This window comes from Protopterus annectens, chromosome 14.part0 (assembly GCF_019279795.1).
Source record: "Protopterus annectens isolate FY-2018-M chromosome 14.part0, PAN1.0, whole genome shotgun sequence".
In the NCBI taxonomy this organism is placed as follows: Eukaryota; Metazoa; Chordata; order Ceratodontiformes; family Protopteridae; genus Protopterus; species Protopterus annectens.
Window position 1 is genome coordinate 299,262,502 of NC_056748.1, and position 27,540 is coordinate 299,290,041.

The following is a 27,540-nucleotide window of genomic DNA, read 5'->3' on the forward strand; positions in this document are numbered from 1 at the left end:
CATCTCACCTAAGTGTCATGTTTAATCATAGCCTCACCTTTGGCTTTGTGCCCACTGAGTGGAGCACAGCTATAGTTATCCCACCCCACAAGGGGGGATCCATCTTAGATCCTAGGAACTGCCATCCCATCAGTCTGACGAGCCTGATCTGCAAGGGCATGGAACGCATTATCATGGAACTTATAAACAAAGACATTGGCAACCATCAAACACAAGACCCCACCCAGTATGAGTTTGTGAAGGGTCAATCTTGTCTCCTGAACCTGACTGACTTCTTCGAATCAGTCTCCAGAGCTGTGGATGAGGGTAAGGCAGTCCACACAGCCTGTCTGGACCTCACCAAGGCCTTTGACACCATCCACCACTCTGGAATCATAGATAAACTTACTAAGCTGAACATAAATCCCTATGTCACTCGATGGGTTGCCAACTGGTTTAGTGACAGAACCCAGACTGTAAAAATAGCCACCTCCAAATCCAGCTCCAGACAAGTGACAAGTGGAGTACCTCAGGGTTCAGTCCTGGGACCACTCTTGTTTGGCATCTACTTCTCTGAAGTACAGGCCAACACTAAGGGACTCTGGCTAACAAAGTTCGCAGATGACTACAAACTGGGAGCCATTATTAAATCCCCAAATGATGTGGATATTCTACAAAACGGACTTATAGAAACAGATTCCTGGTGGCAGAGCCAAGGGCTCAAGCTTAATGCCAAGAAATGTATAGTTATCCTCTTTGTAAAAAAACATGTACCCATCAATTACCACATAGGTGGCAGTAGACTAAACATGGAAAGTGTGATGAGAAACTTAGGGACCCAAGTGGACAGTGGTCTCACCTTCAATAACCATATCGCCGCAACAGTCAGGAAATCCTTCTATATGGCACACCTCATCACTAAGGGCTTTTTATCCAGAAAAAAAGGAGGTCATTGTCCCACTGTACTCATCCCTCATTAGACCCATTATAGAGTATAACACCCCATTTGGTATGCACCTCACAAGACATCTGCAACAGCTGGAAAGGCCACAACAATAACTCACTGAAAGAATTACAGGCCTAAAGCAGATGCCTTATGCTGACCATCTAAAAAAACTCCAGCTATACTCTGTGGCATATCGTCTACTCAGAGGTGATCTCTGCTTAACATACAAGGCCATGTCAAACCCTGAGCTGTTGGACATGCTCCACTTAAAGAAATCCCAATCCCTCAGAGCCACACGCTCAAGGGATCTAAACCTTGTCATCACAATGAACAAAACATGCTGGAGGGATAGGTTCCTAACCCTGAGTCACCCCATACTCTGGAATAGACTGCACATACATGTCAAGCAGAGTGCCTCCTTGGGCCTCTTCAAAAGGAACCTTGATGATTGGACGGGAGATAGGAAATTCACCCCAGGGATTATGTCAGCCACCCTGCTAGACAGGGGTCCAGGGGGAGTAAATATTGTGGGAAGAAATATCCAGGGGAATTGTTATGGCTAGGCTTATATAGGCCCTAGGGCCGATAGCCTAGTACCAACCTATGAACCTTACCAAATCTTGTACCCTGCCTATGCTGAAAGAATGGCATGAGTAGCATGTTACCTCCAAGCACTGCCTGATTAAAGCCCGCTTTAAAATGGTTTCTACCTGCCTCTATCTATGATTGGCCTATCTTCTTCTGTCTTAAAAACAAGCTCATCAGGCCTTGTTTTGATGGACACTCAGCTGAAGGTGGCTAGCCATGCTACTGGACAGAGTTCCTTTTCATTTACTGGCCAGTTTAATATCTTCTGACCTATCTCTTCCTGATCAGTTTTTAAGGAATGTAGCCAGACATGTACCCCAGCCCCAGTTGCCACTGGATCTGTCTACCTTAACCCTTTGTTCTGCTACTTTCCTGTTAATGTACTAGTCCAGCCCTCTTTCTGTTATGGTATGTCACTGAAATGCTTTAGGTGGTCTACTGAATCCTGTATGCCTGCTCTCAGTTCTTTGGTGATCTTGACTCTATGACTCTGCACAAGGCTTCATAGTACATTGTAAAAAAGTGACTCCTCCATGGTGTTAAGTTGTGGTAGGTGTTCTTGCTCACCCTCAATCATTTCATTAGTGTGAGTAACAGACATTTCCTTAGTGGTGTCCTTGCATCTCAACTTCTCCCTCTAGCTCTACCACATCCCCTAAACATCCTAGTCACCATCCAGCCTTTTGTCAAATTGGTGAACTTAATTCTTTTCAGCATCCAGCTGATGGCTCAGTGTGTACCTGGGCTGTTGCCCTGGCATCCCCACATTTCTAGATGTATGCTAAGAACCTTCATAACAAATATGGTGACCATGTTTTTCACTGTGTGGTAGGTTTTTCACAAAAGCCATGAACAGCTGCAATGCCTGGCATAAGCTGCTCTGGTGTTAGGTGCCCATGATTCCCTCACTAGCTTTCCAATTGATATAGTCCAACATTCCAGACCATGTTGAGTATGCATTCCCCTGCAAGGGCTGTCCCTGAACTAGGGTCCTGAACCTGTGAAGATATTGCCATAAAAGAGAATCAGAAATTTCATTCCACATATCTGGTATGTACACCACAGAAAAAGACATGCTGAACTGTAAAGCATGTAGCACCAATCTTCTAATTACCCTATGTACTCTGTCCCCCACTAGAATGCCATGAAGAGCATACCACCATTACAGACTGATCTGATTGCCTGAATGGAGCCTAATACTGTGGCTTTTAAATCTTCCCTTCCATACAAATAATGCTGCACAAATGAGCATGATCTCCAAACAATGTAATGTCTCTCCTCATGATGTGGTCCCGCATAACCAGGCAAGATGTTATGAACAATCCACCAAAAAAAAAAAAAAACTCTGATTTCTGTTAACTGTGCTGTATTAATGGATAAATTGAGCTTTATGTTGCTAGTCCAACCCTCTTGCTAGTACGTTATCACTGAACAGCTTTAGGTGGTCTCTTTGTATGCCTGCTGTCAGTTCTTTGGTGATCTTGACTTTGTGATCTATTGAAGATGTTGCCAGAACAGACAGTGCAACAAGCAAAAGTCAGAAAACCTAACAATTCTGTGATCTCCCCTACCCTTGCTTTCTTCCTCCTTTTCATCATCGTGATTCTGTCCCTCAGCCTTTACAACTTGCCATCAGGCAAATAGATCTTTTATGATATGGAGTTGATCTGCAGGACTGGGAAAGTTATGACCTTTGCTGCACCTTCTTTCTTCTCTATTGACAAGGGATATCATTATCAACCCCCCTTTCCCCCCATTTTCTATATGGTGGTGTTGTACTGTATCAACTGTCATAATCTCTCTGTTCAGTACCATTATCCTTCCTTCTTCAACACTCATGCCCAACTGCCACAGGTCTTCTCTCACACAATCCATCCATCTCTTTGCTGGAGGTCCTTGTTTCCTCTTGCCTTCCTCCTGTCTGTCCCAAATCATCTTTACCACACTGTCTTCTGTGTTTCTGCACATGTGTATGAACCACCATAATCTATTGTCTTTGACCTTTTCTGCAATTCGAACTACTTTGGTTCTGCTCTTATATCATCATTTCTTTGTCTGTCACACAGTGTGCATACTACCACCCATCTGAAGCACTTCATCTCTATCACTTCTAGCTTCCTTGATTGCTCTGCTTTACTAGTCATACCACTGTTTTGTATATTGCACTTTCCAGCTTCTTTGACATTCTTTTGTCATACACTACACCTGACACTCTATACCAAGTGGCTCCAGCCACTCTGATTCTAGCTCGTCATTCACACTTGCCTTCTCCTCAACCACCCCTCCCAGATACCTGAAGCTGTTAAACTTTTTCAATTGTTTCCCTTCTATCTCAATTCTCAACTTCTTCTGAACTCCACCAATTTCTGTCATTACAACTATCTTATCTGTACTCAGATTCTTCCTATGTGTCTTCTGCTTTGCATCTATTCCCCTATCCTTTGCTTACATTCTTCCTCAGAATCTGCATACAGAAACTTTTTGATCTGTCCCCTCTCATCTGTTTGCTAATGTAGTCCATCACCATTATGAACAGCAGTGGCCTCAGAGCTGAACCCTGGTGCACACCCACTCCCTCTGGAACCCTTTGTGCGAGACCAAGCACTGTTCTTATTTGAGTCATTGTGTCCTTGTACATAGCCTGCACTAATTCTACCAATGTTTCTTGGACTTTGAATCATCGCAAGACTGCCTGAATTGGCTTTCTTGGGACCTTGTCACATGCTTTCTCCAAGTCCAGGAATGCCCAGAGGAACACTTTCCTCATCTCTAGTTTCATTTCGGCTATCTGTCTCACTGCAGACATCAGGATAGTTGTGCTGCATTCTGAATCTGAGTCTGAACTGCTCCACTCCCATCTTACTTTCTACTACTCTGCATATCCATTTATCAATCACCCTCTCCAGAACGTTCATGCAATGTGAGAAGAGTTTGATACCTTTGTATTGTAAACAATTTTGAATGTCTCCTTTGTTCTTGAACACTGCCACTAGTATGCTTATTCTACATTCATCTGGGATATACCTTTCTCTCCACACTGCTTTGAGTATCCTCAGGAGCCATTTCTCCCCTCTCTCTCCCCCAGCATCTTTATCATGTCTGCTGTCACCTCATCATAGCCTGCTACTTTGCCTGACCTCATTTTCTTTACTGCTATTCTTACTACTTCTAGGGTGGGCTCCTCCTCTTCTCTCATTGTAGGCTGTGTCAGGGGCAGTACAGCTTCTGTTAGGTTTTCTTTATTCAGAAGCTGCTGAAAGTACTCCTTCCATCTGCTTTGGATGCTCTGTGAGCTGGTGAGCAGGTAGTTGCTGGCATCTCTTATTAAGGGTGTCTGCCTGTTTTTTTTTTTTTTTTGTCTTTCTGACATTGATTTGCAACCTGATAGTTTCTTTCTGTCATTTACTGTCTTGCTTTCCAGAAGCTGGTAGGGTGTTTCTGATGACTTATTTTTTGCTATTGCAACTGCTCTCTGAGCCTCTTTGTTAGCTAACCAGTATTCCTTTCTAGCCTGGCCCATCTTTTCTATCTCCCTCTTTTTCCTCCACTTTCTTTCTTTTCATGACTTACTGGATGTCTGCATTCCACCACCAACTTTCCATATTTACCTTATTTCCATACCTGGCTCAGCTGCATATCCATTCCTTAGTCCTCAAACATGCTGTTTTGAGGCACTGTCATTCTTCTACAACTCCACCTATTTCCTCCTCTTCTTGAGGTGCTAGAGCCCTGAGTAATCCTGAGTAATTCCTTGAACTGTTAGACTTTCTGTCTTGAAGGCTGAGGCCGAGACGTCAGAGAGATTTTATTAAACTACGTTTGGTGGATCCTTCTTTGCTGGTTGTTCTTCTGGTTTGGTTCTTCAGTTGTTGTACTCATCTCTACGGATCCACATCTACATCTTCCAAGAGTTTTTCCAGATAATGCAGAAGGTACTCAGTTATCCTTGGACAATTTTCTCAGTAACTCTTCAGATCGTGGTGAGTGTCAAACTAACTTGAGAAATGTTACTGATAAAAATTCTTTTACATGGGAGAAATGGGAAGATGAAAAGCATTCACGTTTCCCTAACCCGTTTTCTAATGTAGGAAGGAAGACTCCCATTCCAGTAAATGCAGAAAGTAAACAGTTATTTCTGGAACTTGAAAAAAAGATGTTGAAAGAAACTGACACTTTTTTTAATATATGCAGCCTGCAAAAGTATCTAGATATTGACATTACACCTAGGGGTCTAAGAGTATTTAAAGATCCAACTACCCCTTTTGATATGTCTCTAGATACCGATTTAGCCTTTCACAAACTCTGGGTTGCTGCTGCCCACCTTTGTGTAACTGAATGGCTTCATATTTTAGTCGAAAGAGATCGACTTAAACAAAAAGAACTTTGTGCTGACATAAAAAGATTGTGCAGTGATTTATCTACTCATGTTTCACCTGTTGTCATGGATGAATTTCTTAAGCAAACCAACGACAAGCTTAAGGAATATGAATTGACTTTACTGGCTAGGAAAAAGGTTAAGCTGCTTAGAGATGTGCGAGACTATGAGTCCAACAAGGCTTTTCTATCCAGGGCCAATAGAAGCAGGTCACACAAACAAGTTAGGTTTTACCAGAAAGACAAACATGGACAGAGTTGTGCTTCATCAGCGTCTGCCTCAGAAGGTGGTTACATTTCTACGGAGGATGAACACGGAGAAATGGACTTTCCTGGACTTCCTTTAGCCCAACAGTCGAACACTTTTTACCAGACTTTTCGTCAGGAACAACACCCATTCAACTCTGGTCCACAGGGACAGAAACGCCAACGCGAATATCCCCATAACGCTGGATATGAACAACAAAGGACAGGGGGCTACAAACGAGGTAAAAGATAATCCCCTGCAAAGAGACATTAACAGCTATGTTGTTAATTTATCTAAGTATCATTTTAGTGATGCAGAATTATTTGTTTTAAATTTAGGTCTGAACTTCATTCCTACTGTTGTATCTAGGCTCCATGATATACAGACAGATGTTTTTGTATTTGGCAGGAAACTGTATCTTAAATATTTTTTTAGCCAACTTAATAGTGGTGAATGTGATTTGTCGGATGACAGTTGTTCTTTTTCTTCAGACAGTTTTTATTCATGTGCATCTGAGGAAATAGTTAACGCATATTTTAAATTTGACACGAGTAATGTTCCTTCTTCCAGTCAGTTTACTCCACAAGTTTTACATGGTGAAGTGACTAATTTTGTCAGAATGGTAAACCATTGTACTGGGGTAATGCATGAAAAGTTCATGAAGGACAAAAATAATATAAAATATAATATACAATATAATGACTGGAAAACTTTGATGGCATTAAGTAAACAGAACAAGATTATTTTCAAGCCAGCAGACAAAGGCAACAAATTAGTTGTCATGGATTGTTTAGATTATTTTGAAATGTGTATGGAACACCTTAATGATAATCAGACTTATGAGCAGGTAGATACCATTTAGCTATTATAGCTTACAAAGAACTTATTCAGAAAGGATATAGGTTAGGCTATTTCAATAATCAAGATGTAAAAAATAAATTTCAGGTTGATAAATGCTCTATGGCTTACTTTTACTGCCTACCTAAAATTCATAAAAAGTTGAATAAACCACCAGGAAGACCGATCGTCTCTGGACGGTCTTATTTTTTACATAATTTGGGTATCTTTTTGCATAATTACTTGTTACCATATGTTAAAGTACTACCATCTTATATTACTGATGTATTTGAATTTCTAAAGAAAATACATGATATACATTGGAATGACAGAATGTATTGGGTGACGGTTGATGTAAAAAGTTTGTATACCAATATAGGGCGAAAAACCGGCACAACAAACTAAGTAAAACAAAGCCGGGAGGTTAGCAGCCAGTAAAGTCACCAGTGGTATCACCAAAACGTATCAGGAAAAAATTCCAACAAGTCGAAGGTCTTCCGACGACCTTCGACTTGTTGGAATTTTTTCCTGATACGTTTTGGTGATACCACTGGTGACTTTACTGGCTGCTAACCTCCCGGCTTTGTTTTACTGTATACCAATATAAGTCATTCTTTTGGATTAGAGTCTGTCAGATTTTTTCTAGGAGAATCACCATCAACTGAATTTATTATTGATTTGATATCTTTTTCTTTGAACAATAATTTTTTTGAGTTTAATAATATATTATACCATCAAAAATAAGGTACGGCCATGGGGGCAGCTTTTGCCCCCATGTATGCAAATCTGGCAATGGGTCTGTTTGAAGTTGAAGTCATCTACAGACATCCATTTTTTCAAAATTATGTTATTAGGTACTTTAGATACGTTGATGATTTAATCTTTTTAGTAGAAGGTGGTAGAACACATGTTCAACAGTTCATTGCTGATCTGAATTTCAATAGATTTTCTTTACAATTTGATGGCCTTAGAATAGGTACTTATATGCCTTTCTTGGATATAGTTTTGGATATCAGTAATGGCACTCACTTAACAACTTCTGTTAATAGAAAATTTGAGGGGGGCACTCATTATGTCCATAGCAATAGTGGACATCCCCCCCATACTATTAGTTCTTTGCCATATGGTGAAATGGTTAGAATTTCCCATTTATGTAACAACAGTGAATCTTTATATAAAGAGTTACAGCTATTATTTAATGCTTTTGTTAAGAGAGGCTATAATATACACATGTTAACTGATAGTTATAACAAGCTTAATGGTAAAAATAATAAAACAATGGATTCATCTTATAAAAAGGTTTATAATTATCAACAAATTACCAAGGTGCAACAACAAGAAAGAGAGAGTATGTATTTTGTTACCACCTATGGTTGTTTCACAGCAGAATTTACAAAACTTTTTTCACAATTTTGGGAATATTTTAGTTCCCTTAATAATGTTAACTCTTGGTTGAATGTAGATTTAAAATTCTCTTACCGAAGAGGTAAGAATATTAAAGACTTTCTGGTAAAAAGTAGATTTAATTTTCCAACAGTATCTATATCATATGGTGTAAAGAAAATGGGAACACAGCAGTGTGGCAAATGTAAAGCATGCCAGTTTGTTATTTCTAGTTTTGCTTGTATTAATAATATTCCCTTTGAAGTGAAAAATAATTTTAATTGCAATTCAGAGGGTGTTATTTATGCACTTAGCTGCCCCTGTAAAAAATTTTATATAGGGGAAACAAAAAGAGCATTTAAAGTAAGACTTCTGGAACATGCAAATGATATAAAAAATAATAAAGAAGAAAGTCCTGTTGCCACACATTTTTTAAATTTTCACAACAGTGACAGTAAGGGGTTAAAGGGATGTGTTTTAGAACAAATTAAATGCTATAATAATGAAAGTGACAATATCAAACAATGTTTGCAACATAAGGAAGCTGTGTATATTTTAAAATTTAAAACATTACATCCATTTGGTTTGAATGAAGATTTTAACTGGAAGATGCTGCTAAATTGAATGTAATTATGTAATTTAATTAATTGTTTAATTGAGCCTGTTGATCAAGCATTTTGGTATATATATGGATAGAATATGTGTGTTATTTGTACTCTTTGAAGGCTGAGGCCGAGACGTCAGAGAGATTTTATTAAACTATTTTTGGTGGATCCTTCCTTGCTGGTTGTTCTTCCAGTATTCCTTTCTAGCCTGGCCCATCTTTTCTATCTCCCTCTTTTTCCTCCACTTTCTTTCTTTTCATGGCTTACTGGATGTCTGCATTCCACTACCAACTTTCCATATTTACCTTATTTCCATACCTGGCTCAGCTGCATATCCATTCCTTAGTCCTCAAACATGCTGTTTTGAGGCACTGTCATTCTTCTACAACTCCACCTATTTCCTCCTCTTCTTGAGGTGCTAGAGCCCTGAGTAATTCCTTGAACTGTTAGACTTTCTGTCCAGTCAAGGTCTACAAGCTGGTTTCTGTTGACCTTAGAGCTTTCTCTACCCACTGCTTGCAGCTGATTGTGACAGCCATTAGTTTATGCTGTGGGATGACTGTTTTACTGACAATGAGTTTGCAATTGCTGATTCTACCCCAATGCTCTTTCCTTACCAGAAGGAAGTCTACCTGAGTTACATGTTGTCCACTCTTGTATGTGATCTTGTGACTGTCTCTGTTTCTGAACCATGTGTTGGCTACTATCAAGCCATTTGCCAGACAGAAGTCTAGAATAGCCTCTGCTTTTTTATTCCTGCTGCCATGCCCATTTGGACCCAGGCAGTTCTCATATCCTGTTATGTCTGTCCTGATATGTGCATTCACGTCAACCATTATTAATACCAATTCATGTTGTCCTGCTTTATCTAGTAGGTCCTTAAACTGCTGTCTGAAAGCACTCTTTCCTTTACTATCACAACCTTGCTGTGAAGCATAAGCTGAGATTATGAATACCATCCCATCATCAGGCTGGAATCTGATTGTCATGAGTCTGTCCTTAATTTTTTTTTTTCTCAAATTTTTTTTTTTATTTTTCAAATACATTTGAATGAATTCCATAGTATTTATAAATAACATCTTAAATAACTATGTACACTATTTACATTAGCCTGACACTATAACAGATCTTAATGTATACAGTTACTTTATAAGTATGTCCAATCCATAATCAGAGTGTCTGATCAATTATTGTATAGTGTCAATCAAAGATAAGACTTTTCCCCAAGGGTTGTTGATAAATGATTTTGGATAAATTCTTAGTTCTTTAATTTTAATTTCCAATAATGGTGTGGTCTTCAGTAGGCTGTAGAAGTCTTCCAAAGTTGGTATTGTGTTTGTATTCCATCTTCTTGTTATACACTTCCTTGAAATTGCAAGTATAGTCCATACTAGATACATGTTTGACGTATTCAAATGAGGACCTCCATTCACATTTAATAATACAAGAGCTTTAGTTAAATAAAATGATTCATTAAATAAAGCTTGTAGAAAGTTATTAATACCATTCCAAAATGGCTTACATTTAACACAAAGAAAATGTTGTTCAAATCTGCACTGTGTACTTGCTTACATCTCCAACATGTTCCTTTTATAGAAGAACTAATTTTACTGATTCTGTGTGGGGTTAGGAATGCTATGTGCAAGGATTTCCAATTAAAAACTTTCCAGTATTGTGTAAAGGATGTATATTTTATCGATAATAAGATATTTGTTGTAATATCTTCAGTTAACTGTACTGAGTGTCCTTTTGTTATATATTTCCATATATTGAGGTTTTGGGTGTTGTTTTATAGTTTATCAATATTTTGTAAAATTTTGAAATACTGTTTCCCATGTCAAAATCATTATATATGATTTCATATATGTGTTTCATAAATTTAGGTATTTCTTTAAATGAAGAATTGTTAATTATTCTACATAAATCTTGAGAATTTGACAGAATACTCTGTAAAATTAGCCAGTCCTGTTGCGGAATTTTGTATGTAGTTTTTATTAGTTGCATATCTAAACTTTTAGTTCTTTGACACATTGGAACCAACAAAAAATCCTTTCTGTTCTCAGGAATTAATAATTTTTCTGTATATTTTATGTGGAAAGTTCTTTGTGGCTATAAATGGTGTTAAAAGATTAAACCAGATTTTTAAATCTATATTTGCATTAATAATTTTCCTAAATGAGTCAATCTAATAATTAATCATACAAGTTTTAGTGGGTTTAGTTATGTTATATTGCATGTTGTTGTGTCTTTCGGCTTTTCCCCGTTAGGGGTCGCCACAGCGGAACTCCGGTCCGCTAATGATTGGCAGTTGTTTTTTACGTGCTGAGTTGCCAGCCCTGACACACAACCTTCAACTAAGGTATGCCCATTCATGCATATCTCCACGAAGAAGACGCTCTAGCTGAGAATCGAACCGGACAGTGTCTTACTGTGAGGCAACAACGATTGCATACTAATATATAATATGTGCCATGGCAAATTGTTTTTATATGTTATTTGATTTTTATTTTATTTTTTTGTAAATCAAATTTATTTATTGATATTAAAATTAGTAATTCTTTCCAATTTGCAGAGTAATTTTGACTTATCCAATCTGAGATTGTTTTAGATATTGATGCTTTTATATGTGTTTCTATATCGGGAAAGTTTAATCCTCCCTACTTCCATGGTCTGATAAGATGTATTAAAGCTATTCTGTTTCTTTTAGGAAACCATACAAATTTTATTAGGCATTAATTTATTTCTTTAAGTATATTCTTTTCTGGTAACAGTTGTATTGCCAAGGCTATATATAGGATCTTGGGCAGTAAAATAATTTTTCTTAACTATAGTCTAGCTTCAAATGTTAATATTATTTTATTCCATTTTTCCACAGGGATTTTAATTGTACTGATGATATTATTGGTAGTTTTTTTAGACTAATTTATTATTATCCTTGCAGAACTCAATTCCTAAATATTTTAAGGTAGATTCTTGTTTCCCTATGATATGATCCCCCTTAGTCTGCAGTTCTTTTTTGTTTTATTTAAAAATAAAAAATTTGATTTTGAGTTATTGAAATGGAGTCCTGAAGTCATGTGAAATATGTCAATTAATATATCTAATTCTTCTGTCTCTCTCTTGTATTAGATAATGTTAGTAATATGTCATCAGCAAATAGCATTACTTTAAAATTGTATTGTTCATAAACATCTATTCCTTGATTTTTATATTGTTACAAATTGAGCCTGCCAATATTTCAATATCCAGAGCAAACAGAATCGGTGACATGGGACATCCTTGTTTAGTTCCTTTTTGTTATATGTATAGATTATTAGGTAAAAGGACCTAACTTGACATACACTAAATTATTTATATATATATTCTTTAGGAAATGAAAAAGGGATGCAGAAAATTCAAATAGCATTAGGATTTTGAATAAATAGTCCCAGTTTAGGGAATCAAAGGCTTTTTCTATATCTAAGCCAATTACGAGTGTTTATTTTCTTTATTAACATAATCTATAAGAGAAATTATCATTTTAATATTGTCATGTGTGTGTCTATGATATATAAATCCAGTTTGATCATTATTTATTGTTTTGGATAGTGGTATTTTCATTTTGTTAGTTAATATTGTTATGAATATCTTATAGTCATTATTTAATAATGATATAGGTCTATATGAGGTACAAAGGTTTGGGGATTTGTTTTCCTTTAGGATTGGTGTGATTAAGGAATATCTCCAAGAGGGTGATAATAAAGCTTGTGACTGAATTTCTAATACAGATTTATGGAAGAGAGATAGTATTTTTGAAGGAAAAAGTTTATATATTTCCATAATTATGCCATCTATACCTGGATCTTTATTATTTTTACCCTCTTTTACTGTATCTGTAATTTCTTTGTAAGATATGGGTGCTTGCAGATCTAGTTTTATTTTTTTCTGGTATTTGTTTTATATTAGAACATTTTTCATCTAGATTTAATTGATCGATATATATATTTTCTATTTGGAAATATTCCATATAGTGATTTCTATAGCCATCAAGAATGTTACCTATATCCGTGACATTGTTCCTTTTCTTTTCATGGAAGATACATTTAATGTTATTAGCTTTTGATTGTATTTTGATTCTTGTGGATAAATTATGTAAGATATTTGGGAGAAGTGGCCGAGGCATTAATTTTTAGTTTTTCTAAAGCTAAACTAGTTTTATGTTTTAGAATTCTGTTGTATTTATTGTTTAATACTTCTACTTTCTTTTTCATCTCCAAATGATTTTGATTTTTTTAGCTTTTACTGACAAAAGTTTGAATTGTAGATCTAATAATTCAGAATCCCATTCTTTGATTTTTTTTTAATACCAAGTTGGGGTTTCACCATATATGTAAGCTTTTAATAAGTCCCATATCATTATTTTATTTATCTCTGTGGTTTAATTAATATCTAAGAAGAACTGTAATTCAGATAATAATCATGGTTTGAATTCTTTAATTTTAGTTATATATGCTGGAATTCTGGAGTTAAAGATTAATGGTTTGTACCCATTTTGAAGTTTTAGTATTGATGAATTGTGGTCTGAAAAGGGGCAGGGAGTGATTGAGAAATTAATGATTTTAGAGTGTAAGTCACAGGCAGCAAATATTTTATCTATTCTAGTTTGGGTACCAAATCTGTGATCTTGATGGGAAAACAACAAAGATTTATCTCTACAAGATGAAATGATTCTACCCACTTGTTTAAAGCTTTTGATACAGCAGATGTATGCAGCGGTCTTTTATTTGTAGTTTCAGAAATATTAAATATGCAGTTAAAATCTCCTCCTAATATTAAGTTGCCTTTATAATTACTGGAAATTAAATCCAAGTGTTTGTAACAGTTCCTGTTCCAATGCCTGGGAACTAGTATAGATTGGCTAGGGTCCATATTCTGTTATTTTATTTAACTATTGCTAATGCCATAAGGCCTTCTTTATCTTCATACTTATAAATGATTTCTGGGATAATCACATTTGTTTTCCATAAAACTGTTAACCCTTTTGTCTTTGTCTTATAAGGGAATTGCACTAATATCATATATTCATTAGGATTCCATTTGTAATTGTCATTTGTTTTGAAATGAGTTTCTTGAAGGAAGACACTTTGTGCTTTGTTCAGTTTTAAATATTTCAGTAGATTTGATCTCTTGATAGGATTGTTTAAGTCGTTGGTATTTAAAGATAAAGTTAAATCCATCTTAAGTTTTTTAGACTATGTATTTTTTGTTTTATGCTGACTATTAAACATTTTTCTCTGATAACTATAAAGTATATGTTTGAGCTTTTAAAGGAAATTATCAGTTTTATACTCTGAGTGGTTACCAATAAAATAATGTTTTGGTCAGGCATAGTAAAAATGTTTTTGTGAAATAAATTTAAATTAATAAATGTTAAAAAAAACTAAGATCCGAACTAGCCATGGAATGAAAATCATTCCTAATCTGATGGATAAACCTAAGTCCATCAGATTATCACTCATACCTTGACAATCAAGAACATCTGAGCTCCATAAATTGAATTATCATATGGAGAATATTTGTAATAGGAATAAGCAATATTTATTTTATTTTCAATAGATATAGTACTAGTGTAGATTAGACAGAATTCTAACACAATATAAATGTCTACTTATTGTATAAGCAATTAATATTTACATGAAAGATAGATGACAAGCAATTCAATCATAATAAAGTAGGATGCATCATATATAAAACCTCAGTAAAAGATTATAGCACACAGATTTTTAACATATTCATCCTTATTGATGAAGTCTTTCAGAACGTATTACTTAATATAAATAGATGGTAATAATATTTATACCTAATGTTTATAATACAATGTATTTTACTGGATATATCAGAAGCTATATTTCATTGTTTGCCAGCATTTGAGTAATCACTTTGTTGCTAACTTACTTAAAGTATCAAGTTTGTTTTATGTGAACATTGAAAACAGTTAGTCCATTTTAATTATCAGTGGATCCTTCTTCCCCCTATTTCCTACACATAAGGATTTTCATACCTGTCATTTCTTATTATAAAATGAGTGACATTATAGGTTAAAACAACAAATTCATTTATTGTGATCAATGATTACAAGTTCCCTTTCCATATTCATAAATTGTCATTTTATGGCATATACTGAAATGTTTTAGATTTAAATGGCAACATTCGGTTTTGTATAATCAGCAAGGGTCAAACTGAGTGATTATTGTAAATTTAATACTATTTGTTCAGAATGTGATTGTTACATTCTGTGACATTCCTAGCTCAGACATCTATTGTTTCCCTTGAACAACTTTGTCAGTTTGATGTCATGTATAAAACATTAGTTACCTTGGTAACAACTTAAGTATAATGTATGGTCAAGATGGGTTACAAAACCACAATTCAAGTTAAAGCAATGATATGACTTGTTATGCACATTTACTTATATGAGAAAATCATCATGCTTCCCCTTAATGTTCAATATAGTGTATATAATTTATGACAAGTTAAAACAGTAGTGTTATTATACACGTATTGTCAATTTAATACTATTTTTTCAGAATATGATTGTTACATTCTGTGACATTTCAAGTTCAGGCTTCTATTGTTTCTCTTGAACAACTTTGTGAGTTTGATGTCATGTATAAAACATCAGTTACCTTGGTAACCGGTTAAGTATTATGTATGGTCAAGATGGGTTACAAAAACTTCAATTCAAGTTAAAGCAATTACCACCACAAAAGGAGGGGGAGTGCCCATATTCATTAAAGACACCCACACCTCCAGGTTAGTGGCAATGCACAAAGCATCGGAGACCATTCATGTGCAACTAACCATAGGCAAAACTGCTATACAACTTGTAGCATGCTACAGACCACCCTTGCAATCTCAGGAACTCCATTCAGCCTTCCTGAAGACACTGGAGGATATGAATGTCTCACCAAATACCATCATATTGGGAGACTTCAACTACCCAAACATAGACTGGGTGCATTACTCAAGCCCCAACACCCTAGCCCAAAGGTTCCTGGAATTCATCAACTCAAATGTGATGGAACAACTAGTCACCTCCCCACAAGGAAATAATATACTTGACCTGATCATCACAAACATGGGGACAAAATGCTCAACACCGGAAGTATACCCCTTACTAGTGAGATCAGACCATAAACTAATAACCCTAGATATTCATATCCCACCTCCACCCCCAGCACAAAAGACCACAGTGAGAAGCTTCTCAAAAGACAACTTTACACTCCTTAGGACTGAAATGGTATCCTTCAAGCCCCCTGGGCCAGTGGAAACCACATCCCACACTGCTGAATCCTTCACAAATGCTTTCTACAGGCATCTCCAAGAATGCATGGATCATGCAATCCCAAATAAAACCAAGACCCTTTCCACCAAAGGCAGGCATCCTATCTGGTGGACCCCAGCCATAAACAAACTTTATAACAAGAGAAGGAAGCTACTACAAGACAGAGCAAAATCCCATAAAGGGAAGGCATCCCTGATCAGCACTAGCAAAAAACTACATTTGCTAATAAAATCATCAAAGGCCAACTTTGAGAGAAAAATCGCTAAGGACACTAAAGATAATCACAAGGCCGTCTTCAGTTATGTTAGAAACCTGGGCAGAAACCCTCAGATATGCACAGAGTTAGTTCATAACGGCATAAAATACACTGAACCCACAGATATTGCCAACATACTGGCAGACAGGTTCAGTGCAAATTTCTCCCCTCCCTCTCCCCCAAAAGACGAAATAAATATCTCAGCTGAATGCAACCTCCCTGAAATCTCAGATGTCCTGGTGAGAGCTGCCCTCAGCAAAGCTAAAAATACAGCATCCATGGGACCTGACGGTGTCCCGGGTTGCGTGCTACATGAATTCCTAGAGGAGCTATACCCGCACATAAGAACGCTGTTTAATCTTAGCCTTGCTACAGGATATGTCCCTGAACACTGGCGTACAGCTACAGTGGTCCCACTCCACAAAGGTGGCACCTCTACAGACCCTGGAAACTACCGCCCCATAAGCTTGACCAGCCTGGTCTGCAAAGCTATGGAAAGGATCATTATGGAACTCATAAACAAAGACATCGGGGACCTACAGACAATTGACCCTACCCAGTTCGGCTTTGTAAAAGGCAGATCCTGTCTTTTAAACCTGGTGTACTTTTTTGAAACAGTCACTAGAGCCATCGATGAAGGCAAAACAGTCCATACAGCCTACCTGGATCTGGCAAAAGCCTTCGACACAATACCCCACTCAGGCATTATAGACAAGCTCAACAGCTTAAATGTAAACCCATTTGTCACAAGATGGGTTGCAAACTGGCTAAAGGACAGAACCCACAAAGTCAGAATAGCTGGAGCTATGTCAGACTCTAAGCCAGTCACAAGTGGAGTCCCACAGGGCTCTGTCTTGGGACCCTTCTTGTTCTGCATTTATTTATCAGATGTGCAAGCAAACATAGGGGGGTTGTGGCTGACAAAGTTTGCAGATGACTGCAAACTAGGCGCCATAGTCGACACACCAGCTGACACATGCATCCTCCAGAAGGGCCTCACAGAAACAAATGACTGGTTCCAGAATCATGGCCTTAAACTAAATGCCAAAAAATGTATAGTCATCCCCTTTGGAAAAACAAAGTACCCACAAATTACCACATAGGTTGTAATCCATTAAGTACGGAAAAAGTAATCAGAGACCTGGGGACCCAAGTTGACAGTGACCTCTCATTTGACACCCACGTCACCAAAGTGGTTAGAAAGACCTTCTACCTTGCCCACCTTATCATGAAGGGATTCACATCCAGATCAAAGGATGTCATTGTACCCTTATATTCCTCCCTTATCAGGCCTATGATTGAGTACAATGCCCCATTTGGTATGTACCTCACCTGGCACCTGCAGCAGCTGGAGAGACCCCAAAAGTACCTTACCAAGAGGATCAAGGGTCTCCAGCATATGTCATATGCTGCCAGACTGAAAAAGCTCCAGCTCTATTCAGTAGCATACCGCCTGCTCAGAGGTGATCTGTGCCTTACGTACAAGGCCATGTCCAATTCAGAATTAATGGACATGCTCCACCTCAAAAAATCTAAATCCATCAGAGCCACGAGAGCTAAAGATCTAAACCTCAGCACAAATATGAATAGGACATGCTGGATGGACAGATTCATAACCCAGAGGCTTCCCGCACTCTGGAACAGGATACCTGTCCATGTTAGGTAGAGCCCCTCACTGACTCTCTTCAAGAGAAATCTGGACGAATGGATGGGTGATCGTAGGTTTACCCTGGGGGTCATCTCTGTGTCACTGCTAGATAGAGGTACAGTAAATTAAATTTAATTTAAATTGTACACTTTTGTATAATTACATGGGGTGGCGAAAGCCACATACACTTTGGCTAGGCTTATAAATGCCCTAGGGCAGATAGCCTAGTACTATACTATGAAACTATGAAACTATGACTTGTTATGCAAATTTACTTACATAAGAAAATCATCATGCTTCCCATTGATGTTCAATGTAGTGTATGTCATTTATGACAAGTTAAGACAGCAGTGTTATAGACAAGCCCATGTTATTAAATCCTGTCTTTAATATCTAAATTCAGCAGACTGCTTCATCTTATATGACAATTATATATTTTATGTCTAGATTTACTAAAATCATACATTACATAACTATTGTGTTTTTTTTTTTTTTTTGGCTGTTGCTTAGTTATTTGAGAGACTACAAGCTGTATTACATATTCTTATTATTAGCTCCTTCCAAGCATGTTTATACAGTCCATAGACTTTAAATTATGAGACCCTTCTAGTTTATTATTTGTTATAAGTATATTTCCATTCTTACATACGCCCATATCAACACTTCAAGCACAGGCAACAATGCCCATCCAGGTTTGCCAGAATACCATTCACTAGTTCATATGGTGTGTTTCCAGACTGTTCTTAAAATATCCAAACCAATATTTGTTCTGTTTCATTTTGCCAGCCTGTTCCATGCAGTGGCCACTCTGCTAGTGAACCACTCAACACACCTTCCATTCCCACAGATATTTCCATGAAGGAAATCTGATAACTCTCTAGCACTTCCCAGCAACCCCAAACACCCCTAGAATCAGCTATCCCCATATGCCCAACACGTCCAAGCAAGCTCACCTCACAGACCACTGAAAAGAGTACTGCACAAGACCAAGTGCTCTTAGTCTTTCACAATAACGCAGACTTCCACTCTTATGTAAGTCCTTAATGTGTTTGGACCAAATAAAATTGTGCTTATTTTTTTATTATTTTTTATTATCAAGAATCAGCTTAATGAGCTAAATGAAGTGTTGGGAGGTCATCAATATGTCTACATGTGGTTTAAAACAGCCCTTTTATTATATATATTTTTTAAATCAAAAACTTCATTGCCAAGAATCATCTTGGAGACTCCTCAGAGCCGTTAAGCATTATCCTCACTCGGTCTCCATTACCACAGCAACCTGGGAGCATCTGTTTCTATTAGTGTGTCTGTGTACTGCATACCAGAGGCTCAGTTCCCCTTGAAAACATTGAATTTCCAAAACATCAAAATTCATATGGTCAAGACCATATCATCGAGTGTTTAGAACATCGATGTTGTCAAGGGGAAGAAAAAAGTAAGAAAAACAGGGAAAAAAGCTAGTGTTTCTGCAGGGCAGCTCTGCACACTGTGTCTGTGAATGTGCCATTTCTGTGATGGCACTGCAGATATGGTACGGGAAATCTCCTGTTTAGTTCTACATATAGCACTAAAATGGAGATTTCCCTTTACCCCACTGTAGTGCGATCTCTGAGTTGGTATATTAAAATAGGAGGGTGTGGGGGATGCAGGGGGGCTTGCCCCCCTTCATACACTTGTTTGAAAAGTTTTTTTTTTTTGGGTTTCACTTGAAAGCTTAGATGTTCCGAAATATTGATGATATGGTCTCGACCATATGACATTCGATGTTTTGGAATTTTGATGTTTTCAAGTGGAACCCAGAGGCTCACGATGCACCTGAAGCAAAGCTTCACTTCACTACAACTTCAAGCCTAAATTCCCTCCCTTTCAGTGAGGCAGCAGCCAGAAAAAGCACGGAGAGCAAACAGATCAAAAAAAAAAAAGAAAAAAAAACTCCCAACAAGCCACCAACACAAGATATAACATTCTTCCAGCCTTCCCACCTCTCACTCAGCAGATGTATAAAACTATTCTCTGCCAAAATATCCCAAATCACAGTTTTATCCACCCCCTTCCCCTGGATCCAGGCTAAAACATCAAATGTCTCTTCCTAATACACAAGCATCAGTAAACCTCGATCACAAGCTGCAACCCACAGCTTCCCAGAGATGAGAACGGCAACATACAACAGCTGTCAGACACAACTGCATCCACAATCACCATATCAGGCTTAATCATATAGCACTTGAAGCTATGATACCTGCCATAATTGATATTAACTATGTTTAGACAGAATAATAATGACATTTGTACTAGCTGCCAGACACAGATGCATCCATGCACACCATATCTGGATTGATCAAACAGCATTCATAGCTGTGATACCTGCCATAATTGATGTTAACTATATTTAGACAGAAGAATGATGACATTTGTACTAAGAGCTTGCCACTATTATTTAATCAGGATATACATGACATTTCTAAATCATACTTTAACTGAAGAAGGCATTGGTCTCTATGACAGCATTTTTTTTTCAAAACAGTCTACTGTTACTGCTATTATATATGATGTTTGTTACATTTGAGGCTGAACTCTAATGAATGGTACCTTGCTGAATTAGTTAATTAATTACTTAAATTATTATAAGTAAAATCACTGCGGTGGTGGTGCTGCAGTAGCGTTGTTGCCTCACAGTTAGACGTTGCCCGTTCGATTCTCAGTTAGAGCATCTTCTGTGTGTCGACATGCATGAACGGGCGTTCCTTCATGGAAGGTTGTGCGTTAGGCCTGGCAAGCCAGCACGTAAAACTCTACTGCCAATCATTAGCGGACCGCAGTTCCACTGTGGCAACCCCTAACCGGGAAAAGCCGAAAGACACAAACAAACAAATTATAAGTAAAATCAATGAAAAATGAACAAGATAAGTATTCACTGAGTTCAAGTAGGGGAATAGAAACGTCTATGTTTGTATTATATGTTGCTTTGTTTGGCTTATATATAATGTAAATAGTAACTCATCTTGACCTACCTTTGTCTGTGAAGAATTATTGGACTCTGAACATTCTGAATAAATCATTACTGTTTCTCTGTTATTTAAGAAACTCTCCTTTTTTTAAATAAAAACAGATGACAAGTGATGTATCATATAAGTCGATACTTTGAGAGATGTAGTTGTAAGAGTTATTTTTTTGGGACAGCTATCTTGGAATCAGTTTTTTGTTTCTTCTTTCTAGCATCAGTCCAAGGATTTGTTTCTTTTATTCCTTTAAGAGTAGGGGCCATCCATTCCATTTCTTCTGGGATAGACACTATGTTGTTGTTTTTGAAGAATATAGTAGCATCTTCTAACTCATTAAATGTTCTCATCTCATTGGAAAAAGTATTTTTATCTTGTCTGGAAAGGCCAGCTGTGCTTTAATGTTGTTTTGTTCAACAGTTGTATTATTGGCCAGACTTTTTTTCCTTTGTTCTAGTATTCTAGAAGAATAATCATTGTCAAACCTCATCAGGCTTTCATTGTATTTTAAGGGTGATTTTCTCTAAGTAGCTTTTAATATTAGTTCCTTGTCCAGAAATGAAAGAAATTTTATAACTATGGATCTAGGTGGAGTATTTGTTGAGTTAGAAGTAGGTTTCCTCAGTGCTCTAGGCGCTCTTTCAGTTCCAAATGAAAGTCCCTCTTTCAAGTCTAAAAATTCAGGAATCCAGGTTATTAAGAACAAAAATTCTTCTCCTTCAGTGTTTTCAGGCAGACCAAAAATCCTTATGTTGTTTCTCATTTCCCTGTTTTCTAAGTCATCTATTTTGTTAAGCAGCCATGTATTCTGTTTAAGTAGAAATTATTTTTGGAATTCTTCCTCTCTGAGTGTCCCTTCAATGTCATTTAGAGAAGTCCCTATATTTGTTATTTTTGTATGGTGTTGCTGTAATAGTTTCTTAAAAGTGTCAGTCTGTTTTAGAGAATTTAATTTGAGGTTTTCTAAGTCATTTTTAAAGCCATCCATCTTCAAAGATAGTTCCTGTAAGGTAGATGTCATCAATTGCAGTTTTTTTTTTTCAAAGCAGCATCTGAATGAGAATTCCTTGAGTTGTTCATATTCAGTGACTCAATATATTTCCAAGTTACTTGACAGGAAAATTTTTGTATATCTCCACCAAAATTGATATTTATGTAGTTTAGTGGTTTATCTATAGATTTCTGACATTTTAAACTTGAAAATAACATTTTCCTATATTATTATACTAGTTTATGGAACTCTCAAAATTCACTGCTGTCAGTTGGCCATCTAGGCTCCACCCCCAGTCTGTCCTTTATTCTGATGATATCTCTCACTGTCTTCTGAAGCCTCATCCTGACCACAATTCCCATGCCATTTCTAGCCTGTCATCCTCCTGAGTAGTAGACTGTGGATCCAAAACCAAATGACTTTGCTGCACTGCCCTTCCATCTTGTCTCCTGGATACATAGGATGTCCAGCCTCCTCCTTCCCATCATTTCATCCACTTCCAAGTTGCATCCTGTCAGTGACCCTATACTGAGTGTAGTGATTCTTAGTTCACATTTAGCAGGTTGATTGGTTTTACATCCAGCTTTCACTCAACAGAGCTCTCCCAGGTAACCTAAGCTTGGCAAATGGATGCAGGCCAACCCATAGCTTTTTGATGTGGGTCTATATTAAATTGCTGCCCGCTTAGGTTGTCGAATGCCTAAACATCGACACCTAAACATCAACTTAAAATCTGGAATGTCAGTCTCCACACAGGGAAACAAGTCATTTGGCCATTACTGGGATTTTGCCCTGTGTGCAACATAGAGCGATCTCAGAGTTGGCATATTTAGTTAGGGGAGGTGTGGGGGCAAAGCACCCCACTTGATTATTGTTTAATTTTTTTTTTTTTTTTTACTTTGGCCAATGGCATTCTTTCCCTGTGGGGAATGTGATGTTCATGATTTTAAGTTGTGGATGTTTAAGTGTTGACGTTTAGGCGTTCAACAGCCTAAGCAGTCAACGATGCAATACAGACCCCTTTGATCCAGTGCTTCTGGGCTTTATGGTGGGCACATACACCTATCCCACCATTAGCACTGATCCCTGGCATAGGCCGGAGTAGGCCAGGTCCTCAATCCAATTATCACCATCAAATACTCATGCCTATTTGGAGACATTAGTCAACCCAATCAAATCACCCAGAGCCATATTTTACACTGCTGGGTGGCAAAACCTGCCACAATGCACAGTCTGTGATTCATATTCTCCTATCATGAGGATGCTGCACATCACAATGGATGCTCAAAGCAGCTGGTTTGTGCAATCCTTCCCCTATAGGCACCATCTAAAGTCTGTGCTGCTGCCCATAACTCCAGTCACTGGTGAGTTTGAGCGGAAAACACTCAAAAATATTTTTTGAAGGTGAAGAACCAAACAAAGACACAGGAAGGACATGCAAACTCCAAATAGGCATTGAATGGCGGTCAGGATTGAAACGTTTATCTTGTGCATGAGGGTGAAGACCTTAACCATTATACCAACTATGGCATATTCAGATTTAGAGACTTCTAGAGACAAGAAACCCCCAGCATATTGGTTAATACTTTAAACCTCAACACTTCTCTAGTTGTGGACTCCTTGTCTGTGTCCAAGACAAAAAGTCATTCAGGATGGAAGGCTGCCCAATATCTTTCCCAGGCCTGCCAGATCCAATGAACTACTGTGCTGACATTTTCAAAAGTAGTATATGCCACTTTGCACCACATCAGCATAACTTTGTCAAAGTACTATGTGTCCTGCAATTTCATTCCCAACAAATGCCAGTCATTCAGGTATACCAGTAGCAAGCAAAAGCTGGACTTTATGTCCTACTTCACCATCCATGTAAACCCTTTTCCTCTCAGTACAGCTATCATGCCATCAAGCTCTAAACTGACAGAAACTAACATCTAAGAATTCAGGGACTTTAAATGTATAAATCTTCTACAGTTCTATGATGAAGTCTGTAAATCTGTGTATAACAGTATCACAGATAATGCTGATAATGCATCGATCTACTCATGCTTGGACAAAGGTATTAAATTGACAATCTTAACTAAACCCAATGAAAATAGGTGGTCTAAAATTTAATCAGTGTGGTGGTTCTGAAGTGTTAAACTATGTAATAAAAGGAAGATAACCCTAAAGTGATATAGCAGAACAAATGACATCCCAGATTAAGATAAAATCAAGCATCTAGGTAATACACTAAAAAGGGGCATAAGAAAAAAACAAAAGCCTCACATGAACTTAAACTAGCCAAAGAATACAAAAGCAACCTGTAATCCTTCTTTAGTTATGTTAAAAATTAAGAGATAATAAGAAACATTGCTCTAAGCTTTTTCACAATGCTGCTAGCTACTTTCATCCAATGGATATTGCTAACGTACTGGCAGATGAATTTAATGCCAACTTCACCCCGAAACATCTATTTCAAACCCACTTATACCTGATGGAATCAAGCCACCAATCACTGTGAAAGAACATGTACTGAACATACTCTTCAAAACAAATAATACCTCATCCATGGGGCCTGACAATATACCTAGGTGCCTGATTAACAGCACCAAGCAGTCACTGGCAGACCCACTTCTCAAACTATTAAAAAAAGCCTATCAATTGGTTTTGTGCCATGGGAGTAGCACACAGTTGTTGTGATACCACAGCACAAGGGTGACCCCATCTCAGACTCCAGAAAGTACTCTTCAAAACAAATAATACCTCATCCATGGGGCCTGACAATATACCTAGGTGCCTGATTAACAGCACTAAGCAGTCAATGGCAGACCCACTTTTCAAACTATTAAAAAAGCCTATCAATTGGTTTTGTGCCATGGGAGTAGCACACAGTTGTTGTGATACCACAGCACAAGGGTGACCCCATCTCAGACTCCAGAAATTACAGATCCAACAGTGTAATGAATCTTCTGTGCAATGCCCTGAAACATATCATAACTGACCTAATTAACTATATCACACATTTTATCAGACTCAACTGGGATCAGTATGGCTTTGTCAATGGTATATCCTGTCTAATGATTTTTGCAAAATTCTTCAAGAGAGTTACTCAGGCTGTAGTCTGTGGACAAGCTACCCAGACAGTGTACCTTGACATCAATAAAGCCCTTGATACCACACTGCATGTCAATACAATAAACAAACTGAAAGAACTCAAAAGTGACCTGTATGTGGTTAGGTGGTAGCCAAATGGCTTAGAGACAGTATTCACACAATGAGAGTGAGAGAATATCCTCTGAGAGCATGAAAATGACCATCTGGATGGGTAATCATACATTTACTGTTGGTATGATTAGCTTGACCCAGCTCGAGAAGAGAGGCAAGTCCTAAGGTTGGGTAGAAGCAAGGAAGAAATGTGCTAGTGTCTCAGGTGCCTTGTACCTTCTATGATCCTAATATCCTATGAAGAGATGCATACTGAAACTTAGCCTCCTCTTTGTCTATGATTTGATTGACTGACTAACCATCGGGATAAAAGAGGTAGTGCATCTAGCAAACCTCCACCAGCTTCTTCATGGGAACCAGCCCAAGTGGTGAGACCCTGCACCAGTCAAATGATGTGGTGGCAAATGGACTGGCTGCTTGGTCCATCAGATCATTCTCTATGGCATTAGTGCTTATTTTCAACTGTTTTTTGCACTTCTGTTTTACTGTATATCTGGGTAATCTGTACAACTCTTTTGTCCTCCTGTGGTGGTCTTAAATCTTGGTGGCTTTGGGTTGCCCACCTCCAGTATAAAGGTGATATTGGACACTACTCCAGTCACATTAGATCAGCTCATTCTACTGTTTATAGTGAGAACTTAGTGAAGGCCCACCCCTTTAGTTTCTGAACCTTGAATTATCTTATTATCGTCTGTCTCTTCACGTTCTACTAAAAAAAAAAAAAAAAAAAAAATGCACCTCTTTCTACTTCATTTATGATTTATGTTTACCGTATTTATTACTGCTTGTTGTTTGCCTCACTAAACTGATGACAGTGTTCTACTGAATATTTATTTATTTATTTATTTGCATTTGTTTAACCAGGATAGTCCATTGGGCTCGAAGAAACGTCAATTCTTAGTCCCTGGGGAGAAAAAACCACATACAGATTAAACAAAGATGAGAGATATACAATAATACACAGGGGTAAACATTGAGAAAAAGCCACACATACAGACCACACACAGGATAGGATATATACATACATTGGGGTTAATATAGTAGAGTATTTATTAATTAAATAGACAGAGAAAATAAAAACAAAGTTTTTTTTTTTTTTTTTTTTGTGTGTGTGTGTTAGAGTAGTAGTAGAGTAGTAGTAGAGTAATGCTACCTGTGTTTATGAGTTTAGATAGAAGAGAAAAAGATAGTCAGAGTAGATAAAAAGGGGTGAGAGCAGGAGCATTCCCATGTGGAGGGGGAGGTTAGATAAGAGAGTGTTTGGAGGATAGGATGGAGGAGGGTTGTAATAGAGGGAGGAAGGAGTTGAAGGGAGTTCCATAGGAGAGCAAGTAGAGGAATGAGGGGATGTTGAAGGGCAGGAGGAATTTCTACATTTGATCTTAAGATGATTGTATGTTTTGATCTAAGATTTTTGTTAAAAGAGCATAGAGAAAAGGCAGAAAGAGTGAGCAGGGAAAGGGAGAAGAGTTTGAGTATGAAAGATATGAGAGTAGTTATAATGTAGTTGGTTAGGTAGTTTTAATAGTGGTTTGTGTTGTGGGCGTGGTTCACAGATTTGTTTTGAATTTTGGTTGGCAAGGTGTGTTTTTGATTTGTTAGAAGTGGCAAATTTGGCAATTTTATTGGGACAAGAGGATAGTTTGGTAAGAGAAATAGAGTTGAGAGAGTAGAGAATGGGAGAGCCGAGAGCAGGAGAGAGATGAAAAGAGAAAGAGAGTTGAGGTGGTAATTTTGGTGGCAAAAATTTGATTTTTGTTAGATTTGGGAGAATTTTTGATTTCAAAACTAATATGGTGCTTATTTATGTTTTCTGATACATGCTCAATATTTGCTCTTAGCATGCTGATTATTATAGATGGCTAGTAGTTTTGATATTGGTTATAGAGTTTTGGTTAATTTTATCATGGAGTTAGTTTTCTTGTTGTCAGATTATGAGTTTGGTTTTGAGTCAATTTTCAGTGGTGGAGAAGAGGGCATCTGGGAGATTTCAGAGTAGATGGATGATGGGAGTGGAGCATTTATTGGAATCATCTGCATGAGAATAATAATAGCCTGAGAGATAGCATGATAAAAGTAGATAATATTAGCCTGAGGGAGGGCGCATAATGAGAAGGGGTCCAAGAAAACACCAAAGGGAAAGTGGGCCCCAAAAATTG